This window comes from Miniopterus schreibersii (assembly GCF_964146895.1).
Source record: "Miniopterus schreibersii genome assembly, chromosome: 3".
NCBI classification, from domain to species: Eukaryota; Metazoa; Chordata; class Mammalia; order Chiroptera; family Miniopteridae; genus Miniopterus; species Miniopterus schreibersii.
The window spans coordinates 12,915,981-12,927,259 of NC_138103.1; positions in this window are offsets into that span (position 1 = coordinate 12,915,981).

An 11,279-nucleotide genomic window follows, 5' to 3' on the forward strand; every position below is an offset into this window, starting at 1 on the left:
CCCTAGGAGGTAGGTACTGTTACCCCTATTTTACAGACGAGAAAAGCACAGAGTTCAATGAGGTTGGTACCCAGACGTCTTAGTTCAATTTAATTTAATTTTTAAAAATCCTAACCACCCGAGGATTGTTTTTTTTTTAAATATATCTTTATTGACTTCAGAGAGAGGAAGGGAGAGGAAGAGAGAGAGAGAAACATCAATGATGAGAGTCATTGATCGAGCCCACAACCCGGGCATGTGCCCTGACCGGGAATCGAACCGGGATCTCCTGGGTCCTAGGTCAATGCTCAACCGCTGAGCCACGCCCAGCGGAGCAAGGATTTTTTTTTTTTTTTCCATTGATGAGAGAGAGAAAGGGAGGGGGGGGAGAGAGAAACATCGATGGGTTGCCTCCCATACATGCCCCAACCCGGGATGGAACTCGGAACCTGGGTATGTGTCCTGACCGGCAATCAAATCCTAGACCCTTTGGTGCATGAGAGGATGCTCTAAGCGCTGGACCACATCAGCCCTTAATTTTAGAGACTGGGAAATGACAACCCAGAAAGTTACTTGCTTGGGACATCTTGGTTATCAATTGCTTGTTTTTTTCATTTGTTAATCAACAAATATTTATTGGGATCCAGTTTGTGCCAAGCAGGCACATGAACAAAAGTTAACTTAGATGTTCCCTGGTTTCCCCGATGGAGCCTGGGGGAGGGGTGGGGTACAGGCATCCCAAGGGTGAGCAGGTAAAGGGCCTTGATGAGGGTTGTGTGCCTAGCACATGGTGAGTGCTCTTGAACATCATCAATGCCAGACCTACTAGGCGAATCCTGAGTCTGTCAGCTCTGGCATCCCCACACCTGGTGCCTTACTCCACTCTCCCGCTGGCTGCTTTGTTTTCTTTCACGCCTACTCCATTCTCATGCTTCATTCCCTGCACTCCTACACCCCATATCCAGTTTTTATTGTGAGTACACCAGGCAGAACAAGACACTAAGTTGCCCATGACTGATTTCTGGAGATTCCCACCTCCCTGAGTGGGAGGCATCTTTTAAGGGCAGATGCCAGATTCCTGAACTTCCCTAGACCCCCACAGCCTTGTGGTGGGACTTGAAGAAAGCAGGCCCATATGTGCCTCAGTTTCTCCTTACAACACCAGGCTACTTTTCAGGAAAGTCAGGATCTTAGAACGAACCACCTCTGGTTATGGGCGTGCTGCTGGGACTACCAAGGTGTGGAGCTGTTTAGAAGACTGGTGCTCAAGTCCAACACAAGCGGCCTGCCATTCGGTCTGCTTCAGGAGGGCATGGAAAGGGATCATTTGAACAAGTCACAGATGGGTATGTAGCAGGGAAGGAAGAAGAGAGCATGGACAAAAGTAGGAGCGGGAGCAGGAGGAAAACAGAAGAGGCTGATGTACAGCCCGAGGGGCAGCAGGTTCTATAGGACTGGATGGCCACGATCTGGCCACAGGACATGCTAGGCTCTGTCTAGAGGGGCAGACAGGTGTGGGGACCCCAGCATTTTGAAAGCTGCCCCATACACTCCCATTTCAAAATGCCTCCTGGTTAGCTGTGGGTCCCTTCCATCTCTTATCTTCTCCTCAAAGCTGCATGTACAGAAGTTAACAAGTCTAGGTAGTGACCTTGCCCTGGCTAATTTAGTTCTCTCCTATGTAGGCAGTTTTCAGTGACTGCAACCAACAGGATAAATTTCAACTTTGCCCAAGGTTTCTGTCTTAATTCTATTTTGGAGGGACAAAAACATTCAGTCCAAAGCAAATATAAACCGGGATGAATTTGGGTCTCCATAAGCGTGCACCAAAATCAGTGTCTCAAATCCTGGCTCCACCACTGATGACCTGGGCAAGTCTTACCTTTGCCTCATCTGTAATGTGGGGACCGTCATAGCTCCAACTTCAGAGCTGACAAACAGGATTAGATAAGATTATGTTAGTTAAGCACCTATGACAATGTCCAGCATGTAACAGATGCTCCATAAACATCAGCTCTAGCTTCATGATTTGCAACCACACTGGGATAAAGCTTGCATATTTCCATTTGTGGATCTTGGACACTTGCGGCCATGGAGTTCCTGTAAGAGGTCCACAGATCCATTAAGGCCCCAAACATTGTTTATAGTCTGAATGAAAAGTACTCGTACATGCCCAGCCAGTGTGGCTCAGTAGTTGAGCACCAACCTATAATCCAGGAGATTGTGGTTTGATTCCAGGTCAGGGTACATGCCCTGGTTTCAGGCTTGATTCCCAGCAGGGGCATGCAGGAGGCAGCCAATCAATGTCCCTTTCTCATCATTGATGTTTCTATTTCTCTCTCCCTCTCCCTTCCTCTCTGAAATCAATAAAAACATATTTTTTAAAAAGTACTTATACACATATATCACTGTTTATGTTTATACTTATAAATGTAGCTTGTTTTCAGTGTTTACGGAATCCACAAAACAGTTCGAATTAAAAGAAGAGCCTAATCCTTACAGAAGTTTGCTGACAACTAAGCAGCACACGTCTTGGGGCTGATGGTGACCATGACACATACTAAGCATCAGTTTTGCTCACATTTACTCTTATTAACTTATGGCTGGGAAAATGGCTTACGATCAGGCACTCTAAAAGTTTGGGTCATCTTTGGTAGCAATTTCTCAACGTCCAAATAACTGAGAACCAGCAATTCATTAAGTCAAATAGTTTAGTTTATTCAACAAAATTATCTAGGAAAGTCATCAGAGAGCTACCATGCCCCAAAACTGATGGGTGTTTTATTACACTTTTCTAAAGCCTCCATTAGCTTATAAAAGCTAATGTTTTTAAAGCACTTCTTAAGTCCATGGGATGGTGTTTTTACAGTGCTACTTAAATCCTCACAGTGACTGTCTCATGACCCACATTTTAGATGAGTAAACAGGCTCAGAGAGGTGCAGATCCCTGCCCAAGGCCACACAATTAGGAAAGTGGAAGAGCCAAGACAAACTCAGGTAGGCCCATTCCAGAATCTGCTGCCCCACGCGCTTCCCTAAAGGCACACAGGACACTAGCCAGGTTATTGAAGCCCTACCTTGGCAAAGATACCTAAACTGTTTCTCAGAAGACTCTGGTCCTCTACCAGGATTCTCCTTTGAGGTGGCTCCTCAGGGTCATAATGCCCCCTCTGGTTTTCTAGACACAGTGAACAGATCTGCTTGGCACATGGTAGGTGCTCAGCCAGTATTTTCTGAATGATTGAATAAACGATTAGATGTTTTTTAGACACTGAACTCTACTGCTGGCCCCTACGACAAACTTGATTCTGACAATAATATGGATGGTAATAAATAGTACCTGTGCCCCAAAGGATACTTACTAGGATTAAATGATACAATACATAAAAATACTTTAGAATGGAACATAGAAGTGCTCAGTAAACATTAGTTTTTTGCTTTGATTTCTGTTAACAAAGAGTGAGGGATAGGCACTTGTGCAATGCTATGAAATCTCTCTTCGGAGTCTGGCTGTGTTTTGGTTCCATTATTAAATTTTAGACAGATGAGAGAATATGCCACTTAACAGGGAGGTAGGAGATATCCATTGTTTACCCCTTGAACCACCCAGCATGTGAAACTTTATCTGTCTTTTCTCTACAGCCAGCAAGTCAAATGAGAGCAGATGGGTAAGAACAGTCTTACAAAGCATGACGGTTCCTCCAGGGGAGAGTGGCCTCCGGGATGAAGGCATTGTGGAAAGTGGCTGGCGGGTTGAACAAGAAGGGGGTTCAGGGACCACCAGGCATGCTCGGAAATCCTTGCCCATGGGGTTGGCGCCTGCTCACCTGTCCTGCTTGCTGTCCGCCCAGACATAGCTCAGAATGGGGGGAAGATTCACGTTCCTCCTGGGAGAAACACAGTGTCTCAGTCAGTTTGGGCTGCCATAACGAAATACCACAGACCGGGGGCCTAACCAACAGACATTTATTTCTCACAGTTCTGGAGGCCAGTGGGTTTGGTTCCTCCTGCCGAGAGCTCTGGTCCAGGTTTGCAGATGGCTGCCTTCTGTGTCCTCACGTGGTGGGAAGAGAGGGTGATCTCTCGATTCCCCTTCCTAATAAGGCCACAGGTTTATCGGATTAGGGCCCCACCTTTATCTCTTCATTTAACCTTGATTACCTTCTACAGACCCTATCTCTAGACATAGTCACATTGTGAGTTAGGGCTTCAACATGAGTTTTTTGGGGGGGACTAAGGGGGAGTTATACAATTCAGTCCATAGCACACAGCCAGATCCGCAAACACCACCAGTCCCTGGAATGACATAAAATTCTCCTCAGACCACCATCCACTCCAGACGTGGGGTCACCTGTTTAAACATTCACAAGGGCCAGGGAGGAAGGCAAGACTGGGCTTCTGACACAGACACTTTTTTTGCACCCCAAACACTCTGGAATATTCTTTCCACAAAGACATGTACTCTCTTCCTGTTTTTCTTAACACACGTGTCTCTCTTGGTCTTTTTTTTTTTTTGTATCATGATGTATGAGAGTGAAGTAAGTGTGGAGAACCTCTACAAAAAACAGCAGTGCCCTGGCCAATGTGGCTCAGTTGTTTGGAGCGTCTTCCCACTGGTTAGATTCCTGGTTGGGGCACATACCCAGGTTGGGGGTTTGATCCCCGGTCAGGGTGTGTACAGGAGGCAACCAATCAATGTTTCTCTCTCTCCCTCTCCCTCTCTCTAAAATCAATAAAAACGTATTTTTAAAAAACAGCAGTGCGAGCATGATGATAGATGGCTGCTGATACAAGGCCTCTGTGTCAGGGACATGGGAAGTAGTGGGGGATGTAGGTGCCAGCCAGTCTGACTGTCCCCCAGAAGCCAGATATCTCAATGTTTAGATGAAAACTCCCAATTCTGAATGTAGACTTCAACTGGTTTTAAATCCTGTTTCAAATAAAACACACCAACACATTTCTGGGCTATGTCCGGGACACAGACATATAAAATGATGCAGGTGGAGGTAATGCTCTGAAGAAACACACTGCAGGGTGAGGGGAGAGAGGGGAGCAGTTGCTCTCTTAGGTAGAGGGTATTTCAACAAAGGCACTGTTCATTCACCTGGGTTCTACCTCAAGGAGGGAAGCCAGCATCTCCTTGGCTTCGATATGTTCTTCAAAGGCTTGTTTAGATACAACAGGAAGCCAGAGATAAGGGAAGAGAAATAGTCAGAGGTAGAATGTCCAGCTTCCCCCCAAAATATCTGTTTTGCTGAAGTAAACCACGCACAGGAGAGCCAGACTTAGAGACAGAGAGAGAGAGAGTGAGGGGAGGTGGGGGAATTAAAAGCATCAATGGTAAAGGGATTCTTCCTGAAAGCAGGCCAAGGAGATTAGACATCACCTGGGGGATGCTGGAGGTTGAGGAACCCAATCAGATACCGAGGTGGGGCATTCTGGCTACACTGACTTAGCAGGATTCTTGCTAAAACTGGACAATGCAAAGATGAACGTGTAAGCCCAAAGGTCAGGGGCTCGTAGAAAAGACAGATCAGAGGAAAATGAGTAGAGTTAGGTCGACAAGATAATCTTTGCCACCACTTCCAGGGTGAACAGACTCCCTATCCCTGACAGGAAGGAAGATGCTCTGGGGAAACTAGAAGTGCCCGTTGGGGTTCTCATGTCTAAAGCAGAAGTTGTTGAAGATATTATTACTGAAGAGGTGCCAAGTGCCTTTGCCCACCCTCGGTCCAGGAGATAAAGCCTCTGGGGTCAAGGTGTAGCCCTCCCTCCTCGAGCTCCTGACAGCTTCTACCCCAGCCTTGTCCCGCCTGCTTCTTTCTGAATAATAATGGCCACCAATCCTTGAGCATCAGGAAATACAGATTTGCATTCCATTTGTTCTTAATTTAGTAATAATATAGGTACTGTGATGATCTCTACAGGTAAAACAACAACAAACCAACAACCAACCCTCCTGCTCTGAGAGTTTTAAGTACTGAGTCCATGGTTAGGAAGTGACAGAAATGAGACTGGAACCCACATCTTTGATTCCAGAACCCCAGCTCCTAGTACCTGGTTAATGCACCTTAGCCCATGAGAATAGCCCGGCTATCTGAAGGCCTGACTCAGCTGCACGTGATTCTCTCTCCTTGTTCTCTTGGCGACTCGCTCTGTGGAGTTCCCCTGTCTGGGGCGCACCTAGGACCCCACTGCCGAAGGAAGCCAGGAAGGGGTGGCAGTCCAAGTTCGAGTCCCAACTCTGCTCCAATGGCTGCAACTGCATGAAAGTCACCACCCCTCCTGGAATGTCAACCTCTGAGCTAGGAAAGAGCCCCAGTGCCCGCCTGGAAGAGAGGAGCAGAAGCGCAGCGCGAGAGGTAGGCACACAGCCCTGGCCTGGTGGGCTCGGTGGTTAGAGCCTGGTTCCGCCCAACAAAGGGTCACGGGTTGATTCTGGGTCAGGGCACGTACCCAGGTTTCAGGTTCTATCCCTGATCTGGTACATGCGTGAGGCTTTTCTCTCTCTCTCTCTCCCCCTCCCTCCCTCCCTCCCTCCCTCCCTCCCTCCCTTACTCCCTCCCTCTCTCCTCCCTCCCTTCCACTCTCTCTAAAAAAAAATCAAGGGAAAAAATATCCTGGGGTGAGGGTTAACAAAAAAAGGGGGGGCTGGACTTGGAACTCACACTTGCTGGGCCTGGGCTTAGGGAATCCCAAGATGTGTCATACGGGGCCTTTGTCCTTGTGTAGGGCAGGAAACGCAGAAGAAATCTGTCACAACAGTTGCAGTCACAACTGTGTCTGGGCCAGGCATGAGCTGCAGTCAACATGGGTGTGGCAAGAGCTGCCAGAACTGGAGGTAAAGTCATCAGTAGAGAGCAGGACCAACACTTTCTAGAATACCCCCATCCCCCCAAAGATCGGCCCAGTGAACACAAATATGCGGCAGGGTGAGAATGCAATGAGAGGTTATTGGAGCCTGGAATAGGTGCCATTTAGGGGGAGGGCCACAGCAGGGTGACCAGGAAGGGGGATGGAGGAGTTCGGCTCTCAGACCCCACTAGTGACCCCGGTTGGAGGAGATCCTAAGTTCCAGAGCAGGGTCAAGGGCTAATATTTTATTTTATTATTTATTTTTTAAAATAAATATATCTTTATTGATTTCAGAGAGAGGAAGAGAGAGGGAAAGAGAGATAGGAACATCAATGATAAGAGAGTCATTGATCGGCTGCCTCTTGCATGCCCCCCACTGGGGATCGAGCCTGGAAGATGGGGAATTGAACCTCGATCTCCTGGATCCTAGGGCGATGCTCAACCGCTGAGCCATGCCCAGCTGAGCAAGGGCTAATATTTTAAATGTACTAATGTTTCCTGAATAGGTAATACATGCGCCTGGTTAACAAGCCATTCACACAGTACAAAAGGAGATAGAGTGAAAATTAAGTCTCCTTCTCACTCTTGACTCCTAATCTAGTTGCCCTCCCCAGAAGCAACTATTTGCCCCAGTGTCTTGACTGTCTTTACAGAGATAGTCATGCTCCATGTGCTGCCGTCCGCTGTGCTCTCTACTGTTCCTTGTTTTTCTCTCATCAGTATTCTTAGGTGATCCATCAGTGTCTCTATAAATAAAGTTGTGATATGGGGAACTCAGATTTGACAGGTTGTGGGCCTGCCCTCCCCCCCACCCCGTCCTCATTTCTCCGTGCTCTCTCCCCTGGTTCATGCTGCTCCAGGCACACAGGCTTTCTTGCTATTCTTTGAACACATCCTTGAACATATCCAGTACACTCCTGCCCCAGGGCCTTTGCACTTGCAGTACCCTCTTTTCCTTCTGTCTGGAATGCTCTGCCCCCGCATATTCCCATGGTTTATTCTTTTACTGCACATCTTTACTCAAAGTCCCCTTCTCGTCCTGGCCAGTTTGGTTCAGTGGTTAGAGCATCGGCCTGTGGACTGAAGGGTCTCTGGTTCAGTTCCGATCAAGGGCCATGTACCTCGGTTGCAGGCTGATCCCTGGCCTGGTTGGGGCACGTGCTGGAGGCAACCAATTGATATGTCTCTCTCACGTCAGTGTTTCTCTCTCTCTGTCTCTCCCCCTTTCTTCCATTCTCTCTAAAAAAATTTTTTAAAAATCAATGGAGAAAATATCCTTGGGTGAAGATTAACAAAACAAACAAAAAACAAAATCCCCGTCTCAGTTTGGCCCTCCTGATGCTCTTCTTACAATTACCAACCCCCTCAATCCTAGACAGCCCTGTATCCCTTAAATGCCTTACTTAGTGCCAGAGAGTCCATCACAGTGCAACATACTCAGCATTTTACTAATTTGTTTTGTTTATTGTCATCTTGCCCTACCCAGTGCAAGCTTCTGAGGGCAGTGACTTGATTTTGTTCCTTGCTTAAGCCCAGCCTCCGTAGCAGCACATAGCGGGCCCTGGAGATCTGCTCCTAGAAAGAACATGTGGATGATTGTAGAGCTGCCTCAAATTCCCCCCCCCTCCAGGTTTACTGAAATGTACTTGACAAATAACATTGTGCAAGTTTAAGGTGATATATGAATATATTGTGAAATGATTACCACAGCAAGGTTAGTTAACGCATAGTTATCTTTGTGTGTGTGTGGTGAGAACATTTAAGATCTACTCTCTTAGCAACTTTCAAGTATATAATACAGTATTGTTAACTATAATCACCATGCTGTATATGAGAGCTTCAGAACCTATTCCTCTTATAACTGAAAGCTTGCACCCTTTGACCTCCATCTCCCTATGTTCCCCCAGCCCCAGCCCCGGCCCCTGGCAACCACCACCCTACTCTCTTTCTATGAGTTCAACCCTTTGATGCCACATATAAGTGAGATCATGCCATGTTCATCTTGCTTCATTCTCTTTAAGGGCCATGTCATAGTCCATGGTGTGGTGGGCTGAAGAATGGCCCCCCAAAGATACCCAGTTCCTGCTTCGGAATCTATGAATATGTTGTCTTATATGACAAAAGAGACTGCGGATGTGATTAAGGATTTTGAGATGGAGAGATCATCCTGGATTATCCCAGTGGGTCCAATGTAATCACAGGGGTCCTTATAGGAGGAAGGCAGTGAGATTTGACTACAAAAGACAATGTGACAACTGAAGCAAGATGGAAGAAGGGGCCATGAGCCAAGGAATGCAGGCTGCTTCTGGAAGTTTGTAAAGGCAAGGAAATGGATCCTCCTCCACAGCCTCCAGAGGCAGCACCGCCCTACTGACACCTTGATTTTGACCCAGTGATACTAATTTCAGACTTCTGATCTCCAGAACTATGACAGAATAAATGTGTGACATTTAAGCCTCCCAGTTTGTGCTAATTTGTTAGAGCATCCATAGGAAAATAATACACATGGTATGGATGTCCTATGATTTATTTTCCAGTCCACTCCTGGTGGACAGTTAGGCTATGTCTCGTCTTTACTGCCTGTGGTTCTCAGCCAAGGAGATTTTGCCTCCCAGGGGACAGCAGGCAATGTCCAGGGACATTTTTGATTGTCACGTGTGGGTGGTGCTATTGGCATCTCCCGCATGGAGGTCCAGAGGTGCTGCTAAACATCCTACAGTACACAGAACAGCCCTAGCAGCAAAGAATAATCCTTTTTGAGTAATCTGGCCCGAAACGTCAATAGTGAGGTTGAAAAACCCTGGTCTATCTATAAGATCTGTTCCTAGAAATACATTTGCTGGGTCAATGGGCGTGTGCTTTAAAAATGCTGTAGACATTGCCATGTTGCCTAGGGCTAATGTTAACTTTGGGAATGTGCTCAGTCCCTGGTGTGGGTCCCCTCAGACCTGGAGTCAGCTGCGTTGCGAATTTGATGGGGAAATAGTTATGGGGCAGGCACTGAAGGGTTCATTCATTTAATAGCTGGATCTTGAGCAGCTGTCAGGTGCAGAATGAAGCTGACACATCTCTGCCTTACAGAACTCCCAGTCTAATGGGGGAGACTGACCAGAAAACAAGCCACGTGATACATGCACAGAGTGGGCAGCAAGTACATCGGCCTGGGGAAGTCAAGGAGGGGTTCATGGAGGAGGTAACTTTTAGATGGTGTCACCTGAAACCTATATAATTTTTTTAACCGTTGTCACTCCAATAAATTCAATTAAAAGGAAACTTTTAGCTGGTATGATGGTCAATTTTGTGTCAACTTGCCTGGGCCAAAGGATGACCAGATGGCTGGTAAACATGATTTCTGGGTGTATCTGTTGATTCAGTAAACTGAGTAAAGAGGATCACCTCCCCGGTGCGGGTGGGTATAATTCAGAGTCCACTGAGGTCCCGAACAGGACGAAAAGGCCAAGGAAGAGGAAATTCTCTCTCTCTGCTTGAGCTGAGACATCCATCTGCTGCCCTCGGACATCAGAAAGCCTAGGTCTGTTTTCTGGAGGACCCTGATACACACATTGTCACTTGCTGGATGCTCACCACATGCTTTCTCCCTACAGGGGCTTGGGTGTTCCTTCCTGGATCTTAGGAGTCACCTGTCCGTTTGTTAACCAAACTAACTGAGCTTCAGGCCCCAACCAGGTGGGCTTTTATGAAGTCCCTTTATTTTTAAGCGTTCTGGAAAGTCCTGGGAAGTGCTCACACATTCTGTAGGCACAGCCTTCACCCCCAACCAAGCTCTCTCCTGTTCCCCTCACCTCTGTCTGAAAGCCTTTTGCAGGCCATGGCAGGCATGTTACACAAATTGCTCCACTAGAAGTTACAACAACACTAGAAGAGCGATGCTACCATTCCCTTTTATAGATGAGGAAACTGAGGCCCAGGAAGAGTGACTTGCTGAAGGTCATGTGGCAGCGCGGGAATTTCACATCAGCTTTGTCAGACTCCGAAGCTGGAGCTGTTTCTCACAGTGCTGGTCGGCCAGGGCAGGGCAGGAAGGCAGGGGCAGGGGCAGGGAACAGAGCTGGGGAAGATGGTAAAAGATGGGAGTGCTTATGGCACCACGGGCCAGGCCCTGGCCCAAGGGAGGGTCAGGATGGAGGGCAGAGTCTGATTTGGAACTTGACCCTGGTTCTGGGGCAGAAGGGGCTGGTCATCAAGGCACTCCTTCCCAGATCTTCATGACTCCCCAGGGCCTGGGGTTTCATGCTCTTACTTAAAAAAAAACCCCATTCTTTAATTGAGGATATCTCAAAGAAGTCATTTATGAAACTCCTTTTGTTTTCAAAGCACAGCTTTTCATAAAAAGCAATGTCCACCTTTAATACATGCTCTAGTACATAGGCGTGTGTTGGAGGGGCTGCTGAGCACTTGGGGAACCCCAGTGGCCGAGGCTGTGC